The 11,919-nt window shown below is 48.5% G+C and overlaps 1 long non-coding RNA gene across 1 annotated transcript; it reads right to left on the bottom strand.

Annotated features, from left to right (window-relative positions):
- Nucleotides 1-3,237: 3,237 nt before the first annotated feature.
- On the bottom strand, nucleotides 3,238-11,707 carry LOC120837316. The gene is made up of 3 exons (XR_005714850.3): nucleotides 11,573-11,707; nucleotides 7,852-8,080; nucleotides 3,238-4,260 (listed from the first exon to the last, which is right to left on the bottom strand). It is a non-coding gene; the product is annotated as an uncharacterized LOC120837316 (long non-coding RNA).
- Between the last annotated feature and the right edge of the window lie 212 nt (nucleotides 11,708-11,919).

The following is an 11,919-nucleotide window of genomic DNA, read 5'->3' as shown; positions in this document are numbered from 1 at the left end:
GAAACACGGACGACAGAAGCTCAGTTAAAATGAATGAGCGAAAATGTCTATATGTTCTGTAACTAGCGGTAGCTTCCTCCATCTAGCATGGCCTTTGAAAAAGCCTGTGTCTAGAGTGCCGTGGTACTCTTGCCAAGCGTTCAAATGCCCACGTCCGATGGCACTCTAAGCACGCATTGGAGTGCCGTCCGAATGCCCTAAATGGGCTGTACAGAAGACGTGGGTCAGTGCGTCCCGAGAACCATAGCCTGCCGCATCCGTGAGCTAAAGAAATCCGATTCACAAAAAAATTTTCACCATCGAAGTGCTTCGGAAGTGAGGGAAGTGTCGCAAGCGGAAATTTAGAGGACCCAGAGGAAATTAGAGAGTAAATAAATTTAGAGGAATTTAGAAGATAAATAAATCTGTCTTTTAGAGACAGCCAAATTTACTTATAAGCTTGGTCTTGGTACCAATCCAGCCAGCTGAAAGTCATGATGTGGAAAGATTGTGAACTTTAATTTGGTCTCCTGTATTTGTTAGTTACCGAATCGACAACAAACCAGCACCAACCAACCAGCTCTTCTACGACGCAAATATTTTCACGAAAAAACTTCAAAAAAAAAAAAAAAACTTCGAAAAAACAAATAAATAAACACAAAAAAGATAGTGTGGAATGGGCATGCTGCGGACGCGTATAAGCAAACCATATCCCGTACAGTGCCTGGCCACGCCCCCTTCGGCGCGACGCGAAAGCGGCCATTTCATTGGTTTTGAAAATGTCACGTGACCTGACGTCACTTCCGCGCCGTTTGAACGCATTTGAGCGCGTTTTCGTCTTGTCAAGATGGCGTCCGCCGCTGCGCTGGTGGGTGAGACGCGCGTTACGCTGCGCCGCTGTAAACACTTCGTTTCACGCGCGTGCCTAGATGACTCGAATGCTTTCAACTTAGCGATGTGAACTCGTTTTTCGGTAAGATGAACGCCCAGGACTGCACGCCGAGATAATGCCACCGCATACGCGCCGCTGCCGAAGTCGCCCCTACGAGTACGACCACTACGATCGTCGAAGTTCGCCGCTGCACCGATGACTCGAATGCTTTCAACTGAGCGATGTGAACTCGTTTTTCGGTAAGATGAACGCCCAGGACTGCACGCCGAGATAATGCCACCGCATACGCGCCGCTGCCGAAGTCGCCCCTACGAGTACGACCACTACGATCGTCGAAGTTCGCCGCTGCACCGATGACTCGAATGCTTTCAACTGAGCGATGTGAACTCGTTTTTCGGTAAGATGAACGCCCAGGACTGCACGCCGAGATAATGCCACCGCATACGCGCCGCTGCCGAAGTCGCCCCTACGAGTACGACCACTACGATCGTCGAAGTTCGCCGCTGCACCGATGACTCGAATGCTTTCAACTGAGCGATGTGAACTCGTTTTTCGGTAAGATGAACGCCCAGGACTGCACGCCGAGATAATGCCACCGCATACGCGCCGCTGCCGAAGTCGCCCCTACGAGTACGACCACTACGATCGTCGAAGTTCGCCGCTGCACCGATGACTCGAATGCTTTCAACTTAGCGATGTGAACTCGTTTTTCGGTAAGATGAACGCCCAGGACTGCACGCCGAGATAATGCCACCGCATACGCGCCGCTGCCGAAGTCGCCCCTACGAGTACGACCACTACGATCGTCGAAGTTCGCCGCTGCACCGATGACTCGAATGCTTTCAACTGAGCGATGTGAACTCGTTTTTCGGTAAGATGAACGCCCAGGACTGCACGCCGAGATAATGCCACCGCATACGCGCCGCTGCCGAAGTCGCCCCTACGAGTACGACCACTACGATCGTCGAAGTTCGCCGCTGCACCGATGACTCGAATGCTTTCAACTGAGCGATGTGAACTCGTTTTTCGGTAAGATGAACGCCCAGGACTGCACGCCGAGATAATGCCACCGCATACGCGCCGCTGCCGAAGTCGCCCCTACGAGTACGACCACTACGATCGTCGAAGTTCGCCGCTGCACCGATGACTCGAATGCTTTCAACTTAGCGATGTGAACTCGTTTTTCGGTAAGATGAACGCCCAGGACTGCACGCCGAGATAATGCCACCGCATACGCGCCGCTGCCGAAGTCGCCCCTACGAGTACGACCACTACGATCGTCGAAGTTCGCCGCTGCACCGATGACTCGAATGCTTTCAACTGAGCGATGTGAACTCGTTTTTCGGTAAGATGAACGCCCAGGACTGCACGCCGAGATAATGCCACCGCATACGCGCCGCTGCCGAAGTCGCCCCTACGAGTACGACCACTACGATCGTCGAAGTTCGCCGCTGCACCGATGACTCGAATGCTTTCAACTGAGCGATGTGAACTCGTTTTTCGGTAAGATGAACGCCCAGGACTGCACGCCGAGATAATGCCACCGCATACGCGCCGCTGCCGAAGTCGCCCCTACGAGTACGACCACTACGATCGTCGAAGTTCGCCGCTGCACCGATGACTCGAATGCTTTCAACTGAGCGATGTGAACTCGTTTTTCGGTAAGATGAACGCCCAGGACTGCACGCCGAGATAATGCCACCGCATACGCGCCGCTGCCGAAGTCGCCCCTACGAGTACGACCACTACGATCGTCGAAGTTCGCCGCTGCACCGATGACTCGAATGCTTTCAACTGAGCGATGTGAACTCATTTTTCGGTAAGATGAACGCCCAGGACTGCACTCCGAGATAATGCCACCGCATACGCGCCGGTGCCGAAGTCGCCCCCTACGAGTACGACCACTCCGATCGTCAAAGTTCGCCGCTGCACCGTAGCACCAAACGCTAGCAACTAATGCTTTCACCTCGGCGATGTGAACTCGTTTTTTGGTAAGATGAACGCCCAGGACTGCATGCCGACATAATGCTACAGCATACGCGCCGCTGTCGAAATCGCCCCTACGAGTACGACCCATAACGATCCTTGGAGTTCGCCGCTGCACCGTAGCACCAAATGCTAGCAACTCTTGCGGAGGACGGCTCGCGGACGCAGTGCTTCTTGTACGTGGACATGTTCTCGTTCCGCAAACGCGCCTAATCGTGACACGGGCGCGCTGTGCGCCTGATGTCTACGCGCGTTCCAGTGCGAATTCGGAAAGCGATGGAGGTGTCGTTCTATCACCATCAAAGTAATCGCGCCCCTCAGAATGACTGACACCTTCAGTAAATGTACCACAGTAGGTTGTAGTTGCGCATCTCACTTTACTGCTTTCCATGTTCCTCATGAGAGTAGGCACACATAACATTGCTCTGATCACTCTTCCTACCCGTGAGGTTGAAGTTACTGTGGAGGAAAATGTCAGTTGTCCAGCACCACGAAGACTTCTACGGCGAGGGGGAACAAGCCATGAAGAGGGAATAAGAGCACATACCTCACACACAAGTGAAGCTTTTATTTCAAAACAGGAAACGCTTTCAAGATTAAATGTAGAACAGTACAGTATATAGTAGTGGTTTGAAGGTCCCCATGCTCCAGGCACGTTTTCACACATCAAACACTTTTCAAACTACAGGGTGCAATCGAGAAAGGTAAACCCTTACTTTTGGCCTGCATAGACAAACTATGTATCGCCGAATGCCGAAACTCCACGCGAATGTAACCTTGGCGATCTCAGCAAGATGCCAAAGTTTCAGAAAGTAGCGTCATCGAATTGAATATTTATGCATGATTACCGGAAATTTTCAATGTGAGAATGGAGGCTCGCAGAGCTCGCGATTACATGGAGATGAATGGGAGACGCTACTGGGACGCGACCCCATTTTCCTATTGAGATTTTCAGAAAATTCCTACTAACTTTCAAATTCAATGACGTCACATTCTGAAACTTTGGCATCTTGCTCAGACTGCTAGGGTTACATTCTGGCGGAGTTTGAGCGTTCTGCTATGCACAGTCTTTTTATGAGGGCCGAAAAGGAGGGTTTACTTTTTTCGATCGGACCCTGTAGCGCAGCAGCATAATATTCTGCGCCTTACTAAGTGCGTCGAAGGGTAACCTCCTCAACTGGCCCATTATGGGGTGAGAGTATGTCCTCAGACATCTACGGGTTTTCAATGATTATGGAAGTAATCAAGTGGAAACTGCACTGCTTCAAATGTGAGCATAGCCCAGTCACGTCGGTCTTGTTCATTACACGGTCCAGCTCATCCCCACGGCATTGATTAATCTCTAGGTATGTCGGATTGTGTTCCTTCATGACGTCCAGCCACCGCAAGTGGGGCTCTTGTGCCTGCATAAAAGACATTGAAACCACCAAGTTACGTCTAGTCTGATTTGGACCTACGAGAAGTCCACGGCTGTAAGGCCATGCAGCAGCCACTGAGGACTCTCCTCTACATTTTTTTTCTTCATGGTTGCACTTCGCAGTATTCATGCATGGCTTCTCAAGATTACTGTTAAGTAGCACGACTGATTCCAGCCACCTAGAGCTGTTATTCTGCTAAGGCAACAGGCAAAATTAGTCCTGCCAATCGTAGACTGTGAGCAACAGGTGAGGTGAGCAATACCCATATGCTTCACATTAAAATTGGGCTTGTCTCGGCACATTTGGCCATGTTGAAACTGTCATGCCGTAGCCCTGAGCGTCACATGTGTGCCAAGTCATTGAATAAACAGTTTTATTTCTCTACTATGCTAAGTTAAATTCAAAGGACCTCGGTTATTATCCCAGTTAACACTGCGCAAACTTTGTAGGAACAAACGGTCCTGCAGTCGTCCATTTCTGCTTCGGGTAAACAGTTCGCTGTTTACCTTTCAGGTAAACAGCGAACTAAAAAAATTAATGTGCAATTCGCATCAGATAGAAATATGCACGGCTTTAAATGGCTTGGCTGCACTTTTGCCAAATAAAAGTGCACGCTTCGCAGCCCAGAACATTGCATAAGTGCCTCTGTCACAGGTGGCAACTGCATTTTGAGAAACTTGGCTTCCTTAGATGCCAACATCAAGTGACCCTCTGGCCCTTCTCGATATGGTTGTGGGCAGCTGTCAGCCAGCTCCACTCTGCCCGTGATAGTGGCCTGGGAGGCACCTTGTTGCGGGCCATGACTCCTGCAGCACTGCCCTCTCCACAATAGGGTTGTTGATCGTGAAGACCTGTAGTGCCTGGCAAAAAATAATATGCTGCCCACCATTGGAGCAACGAAGAACTGAACTACCATACCGAGTGTACCGAAACATGTCTTCCACACATAGAAATGTTATCAGGAGGCACAAAGACGAGGCAGAAAAGTGTGCGCCGTCATTGGTCGAAACAGTGAATAAAGGCATGTCATCGTGTCTCGGTGGTAAACAAAAGCCTGAGGTGCGTGAACAGCTGACTGACTTGCTGCATATTCCTTCTCTATACACAGAGATATTATCCTTACATTTGCTCGAGACAACAGGCTGCCGACATCCATTTATGTACAAGATACCAACCTACAGGAATTGATATCTTGCATTTTTGTACCACAAACATGTTTCTGCCTGGAACATTTCACTTTTATTATCTCGGCTGCTCACACTGCTGGCAAGTGCGCCTTCACTGAGTGCATACAACAAAGCCATGTGTTTTTTTTTTTTTTGAAGCAGCATTGAAATTATAGTCATAGTCTTCATTGGCTTAGGAAAGCCGTGGCACCATGGAAAGGCAACAGCCCGTACCATGAAGGCCCGCGGTGCCGCGTCTAATGAAAATGAGTATGTACAAGATCCGAGATAACTCTTATATGCTTCTCACATGACAACTTTATCAGCAGTGCGTCTTGGACAATGGCCTCCAAGGTTTGCAAGTTTGTAGCGTAAAGGGGCGTCCATGTCAATGGATGCCCCTCTACACAAACAGAAAGCTGCAAAATTTGTCCTTTAAAGGCCGATGCTCAACCTTGACGTTCTGCAGGGGCTATAATCCTCTTAGAGTCCTCCTCTCTTAAACTGCGAGGGGGAGCTGCATTGTGTGAAGGTCGAAGGTGGAGAGGATATAGGAAAGGAGGGGGTCCGAAAAAGTGCAAGCTGTACGTCGGCCTGCTGACGTACAGCTTGCACTTTCCACTTTTCCGAACGAGCTTTAAGCTCGTTCCTTTTTGCCGCAAGAAAAAAAAAAAAAAACGTCCTAGTACTGCAAGTTGATGATGAGATCATGATACATTGAAATACAAAACAACAAAACAATGGAGCGCATAGCTTTCGGCACATGCTGCGCCAACTGGAGGTCGCCTAGGAACTCACACAAATGCTCAGTTGCAGTGAGGGCGCGTGTCCTGCTCCAATATGTTCGACCCTCGCTAGGCACATGCTGAAGTTTCGGTGCTAAGCCGGCATTGCGCAGCTGGAAGCCCTCGCTTAGCTCGTACCAATTAAGATTAAGGACCAAAGCGACACAGGGCAGTCGTGCCTCGGCTTGATTCTGGAGAATGAGCGGCGAGCTTTCCACCTTCAAGTCGATTCAAAACAAGCAGAAGAGAGCATAGGAATGAGGGTGCTGGGACAGAGGTGCGAAAAGGAAATGGGAGAGAACGTGAGGAACTGTTTGTTAGATGACGCCGCCCGCCCGAGGGTATCTGAGACGACTGTCAAGGGCCTCCACAGTCGTCCCAGCCACGCCTTGAAAGCCTATTTCTTGCATACCGTGAGTCCCGACGGGGAAGAAGAGCGATGCACAGGAGGAAGACAACGAAAAGAATAGAAAAAGAGAAAACACTAAAAGAGGACATGCATCGAGGAAGGCGAAGCTGCCTGCGTTTTGTACAGAATGCAGGCAGAAAGGGCACCCTGGAAAGCCTATCTTCAGAACAATTTGGTTCAGGCCACATGCGTTGTTGTCTCTCCACCTGTCTCGGTGGCTTCTTTTTACAAAGTGTTTGGCACCCACTTTCGCGACTTTTCGGGGTTGGGGGTTGTGGAGGCACCGCTTAGAAAACAGTGAATTTTACCAACCTACGAAATCAGGACATTTGACGCTTTTCTCAATCTCTTGCAGGACGCGGGACAACGACTTCTAATGCGGGACGGGCGGTCACCCTAAGTAGCTGGAAGCGTAAACGAGAAACATTAGTTTATTTCTGCATCCAAAGCCCCCATGCAAAATAAAGTTCAAATAATGTAGTTGACCCAACTCAGTTGCTTCAACCTTGTAAGAAGTGGCACGCTAGCTTTATTCGTACAGAAGCGAAGAATGGTTTTGGCTAACTCGCCGTTTCTTGGCTAATGATGCTGAGTGTATCATTTCTGAGGCAAACTAACACCTTCACCATGACCGAATAGGGCATATTGCTATGAAATATAGCTAAAGTGGCCGTCATTTATCTGCAGTAAACAAGCCAAGAGAAATAAACACTGCGGGAGTGCTTCAACGCCCCGCGCCCAAGCAGCGTGCTGCTGCTGTGGCTACCGGCTAGCTTGCTCACGCCGCACTAGCCAAGGACCGACAATAATGTCAACAGGGCCTCCGCTTCAAGTGCAATGCTGGCGCAGCGCCGAACCTTTGGATGTGCAAGCGAGAGTTGAGCACATTAGTGCATGAAGCCTCGCATCCACTGCGCATTTTTGTGATTTCGCCGGCAAACGCCTAGTGACACAGCATGTACTGAAAGCCACGCGCTCCGTTGTTCGTATTTCAATGTATCAGGATAGCACAAACTACTAGTTAGAACAAGACTTGGTTGTCAGAGATGGAACGGCATTGCGCACAGGTATGGTCATCTATCACATGAATCGAGAAATTAGTTGCGCTCTGCGGGGGCCAAACATTTTACTACTGTCGTTGAGGTTAGAGTGTAGTGTCTGGCAAGTAGAGAGAAGGGGACAAGTGGGTATGGCTCTCGCATTCTGTGCCACTTACGAATTGACTCCCCAAACAAGAGCAGATGGGTTTCGCTGAGAAGTTTGAAAGCTACCGAGTACCCCTCGACGCTCTGTTCACTGTCCATGAGGACAGCGCCAGCCATCATTGCTACTGTGGCGGTGCGCTCAGTTCTGTCGCAAGAGGATGTCCAGGGCCTGCCACATGATAGGGGTCACCACCACAACTGCCGAGCCGGTTTCCCAGCAGCTCACCGTGATGCCGGTCCCTGAAAATCATTGTGTAAAATGAGGCGAGGCTCGATCTAATCACTTTTTTCAAGCAACTGTAACATTAGAATTCGCCAATAATTTGTCCGTTACGACTGTACTATAGCTATTTGCAAGCTAGAAAAAAAGGTGGCGGCTTCCCGCAAGGGGTGTGATGTGCATAAATCTAAAATGGAAATCTTAGCTGGGGTCCTCTATAATGACACATTTCTAGTAGAAACTGCTAAAGACTGCACAGGAACAGCCCCTCTATTTCATGAGGCAACGCGGTAAAATGCGGTGGCCAGCCATGTGACACTAGAAATGGATCGTGGCACTGTAGCAACTTCTAGTACACTTGGAGCCACTGTACTAAGAGTCGACAGAACTGCTAAATTGCGCCGTCCCGACGACAGATGGTTTAAGGCCTCAACGTCGTGACGGATTTTTGCTGGGCGTCTATGGGCCCACACACTTTTTTGGACATAATTAGAGTTTAAAAAAAAAACAAAAAAACTTGAAGGTGCCTCAGTGTTTTACAGAATTAATGAAATAGCATCTCTCATGGCCCACCATTTTTGTTTTGATATGTGAAGTATTTTTTTACTGCAAAAATAACCTAATTTCGCCATTTTGACTTGTCTGGTAACAATGACTGTGGTCATCCGTCCCGTTTGCCCCTGCATAAACTTCTCGGCTACGAAGCAGCGACGCGATGACAGTAGTGGACATTCGTCTGTGCACTTTGCTTATGTATTCCTTTAGGCAGTGTCCCCATGGGTGATTCTTTGTGGCAGTTACGACGTTCCGCTCGAAATGTCTGTGGCAATAAAAGGGTGTGAATGCAATAGCAGCTTCATACTTTCGTGGTGCTACACTTTCTCAAGTTGAACATTGTGTACTTTCGTTAATGTTCTCCCTTGAGAGGACATCCCACCACACTCATTCCAACATATGCCTGAGCTTATAATAAATGTGCCTGGAGATTTTTAGCTGGATGTCAGGTGACTAACAACTCAAGTTCATGATCGAGCACGTATGCAGGCAGGCATAAGAGCAGAAGAATGTTTAGCATAGCTAAAAGATGAGGTTTCAGACGGTTACTATATCGCTATCAAGAAAAAAGCATCCCGCGCACTAAAAGGCATTTTTCACTCGTACAGGAATAAGACTAGTAATCGAAGTTTCCAGCTACTTTGTTTTTTAAGTATTGTTGCAATCGAAGTTCGTACCAAGAATCGCTAATTTTTGTACCTGGCTGCTAATCCTTGAATTCGCCGCTCTTTTTTTTTTTTTTTTTTTTCTCGGTCTCCATTAGTTTTACTGGTTCTCTTGAACTATCGTAGCATGCGGCTGCTGCCAGTAAAACCGAACAGCGCCGTTCCTGTTTTCCTCACTCGCATCACACGACTTCGACGTACGCTTCGACAACATCCGTGTTTGTTTACTTTTCGCGAAAAACGCAGCCCACCAAATGCTGGCAACATTGCCATTGCGTATGCAGAAGAACGAGCGATTCGGTTGTTTTACAGCGATAGCTGTTATGGGCTCTTCCCCCCCTTTGGAATGATGGCGTAGGGTGTAGGGCGTAGGGCATTCGGTATCCGTCGTCGATATTGAGGATTGCTCCAAAACATTTTGTTAAATTTCGCCGCTGTCAGGAATCGACCCTGGGTCTGCTGCGTGTGAGGCAAGCGCTTTGCCCCTGCACTACTGGCTCCATGGCACACTGCATCAGTAAAGTGTGTGTGGTGAGCACACATGTGCATATGAGTCTCGTGCACCGTCCGGCTACCTCCGTTTTCCAGGGAACGCAGCGGAACACAATCGTCCATGCACGCGAGATGCGTTAAATGGAAAGCAGGTCATGCCTATCATCGACAGTACACGCTCATGACGAAAATACAAAGAAGTAGCTTGAAACAAAACAGTGCCGTAGCACAGACAAAGCTATGAGCTCAAGCCCCAAGCAAACAATAAAAGGAGAAGACCAAAATGGCTAGATGTCAAAACCCTAAGCAAAGTGCACATAAAGGCGCCCTAGTGAGGTGCTAGTGCAGCTGGTATTGGGTGTTTTCATTGGCATAATTTAGTCCACCATTTTATTGTTATTAGCTGTCTGGCGCGTGCCAAATAGAAGCATTTCGATGATGCCTAAGACTATCAAATCCGTAAAGCACAGAAACTTATACCTGCCATTGTGTTACCATTGAACAACGAAATGGCCGATTGACATCACATGAAAACAACCAACGCCTATTTGGTGCGTTAACCTGCTTAGCCCGGTGGAAACTGTCCTACCCAAATGAGCCACGCCGCGATTCGCAAAAGCGTCAGAAATGAGTTGGAAAAATTTGTGAACTTGGAGTTGCTTGTGAAGTAGCCACAGACGTGTACTTATGCAACGCACATTTGATAAATCTGTGTTCCGTCGAAGGGTAGCTTCACTACTCGTGGATCCAGATGAGCAAACGGCGCAAAGCATTCTGAATGCGAACCTGATCATTGAGGGTCTTGTGCTAGCTTGCACTAGCTCGCACTTCAGCATCAAAATCTTTAGTCGCGTGGCGGACAACGCATAAAGCCGAAGGTTGGGGGCCTAAATCCGGACTTCGTATTTCTAAACAGGTTAGTGCCCATGGTGCCACACAGTGGACCACCCCTCGCAACTCACTTTACATATCACAAAGTGTACTGAGTGTTCCCAAAAAGGGTACGTGCAAATGTAGTCATGCCACAGGGTTCACACAGATTATTCACTTAATCGGTCAACACAGGCGTATTACAGGTGTTGACGCGGATGCGCCAACAAATAACGACGAGAAACAGTCGACTGAATAGCGCGGCGTCATTAACGTTATGCACATAGGGTAACGTTAATTCTTCACAGGAACTGCACCACACCAGAGATCGATTCATCGTAGCTGCGGGAGGGGAAAGAGCCTGATTGCGCTACAAGTGTCTATAGGGTGTTTTCATAAGACTTAAGTCTGTCATTTTGTTAATAGAAGTCGGCGTAATGAGATCTGGAAGCTTCTGCGCACTACGCATCTGAGGGCATGAAATGAATTCTTAGAATGATCGCCTTCGGCACAAGCCATAGAACTCATCACAACAAAATGGCGAACAAAAACACGTAGGTGAATACACCTCATACTCCGAAGATGTATTCAAACAAAAACTACGTCTTTGCCATTTGCTTGTGACTGTGAGAGTGCAGCGAGGGCGCGGCCGTGAGCAACAAGCTCGGACGTTTACAAAATATAGCGTCTACCTGTTAGTCAGGGAAGCATGTCGTTTTTGGCACGACACACGGCATCTCACACTGTTACGATGCAAAAAAAGTTCTATCGAACCGAACAAGAGGTGTTCAATCCCGATTTGTATTGAGCTGACCAAACATGTTCGTGTCACACTGATGCGACTACGCCGATCAATAAGGACAAACATAAAGGCAGATTGAACAGCGACGTTAATTAACAGTCAAGAAAATCGGCTGTCATAGCCCATACCGATATTTCCAACGTGTTGAACCTCGGCAGCAGCGAACTTCGAGACTCCAAACTTCTTCTGCCATCTGCACTGCATCTGCCTCCGCCATTTGCCGCCATCCGCCATTCAGGGCGCCGCCGCGCCGCGTCGGCCGCGCCATCACGCGGCTGACGCGGCGATAAGACAATAACTCGAACAGAAAATTAAAAAAAAAAAACTTATAGGGAAATCGCTATCACTAATTAGGAATTATTTTGAGCATTTCTGTGACAAATTAAGAACGTTAATTATTAGGCTTCAAAGTTTTCTTACTTCCCACCCATCCAACCGACTCAATGAATGTTACTGGTGTAGGAAACGAAACCGA

The sequence above is a fragment of the Ixodes scapularis genome, unplaced genomic scaffold (assembly GCF_016920785.2).
Source record: "Ixodes scapularis isolate PalLabHiFi unplaced genomic scaffold, ASM1692078v2 PGA_scaffold6__148_contigs__length_123643588, whole genome shotgun sequence".
Taxonomy (NCBI): domain Eukaryota; kingdom Metazoa; phylum Arthropoda; class Arachnida; order Ixodida; family Ixodidae; genus Ixodes; species Ixodes scapularis.
The sequence above is the reverse complement of the archived record's forward strand: the minus strand, read 5'-3'. Positions and strand labels throughout refer to the sequence as shown.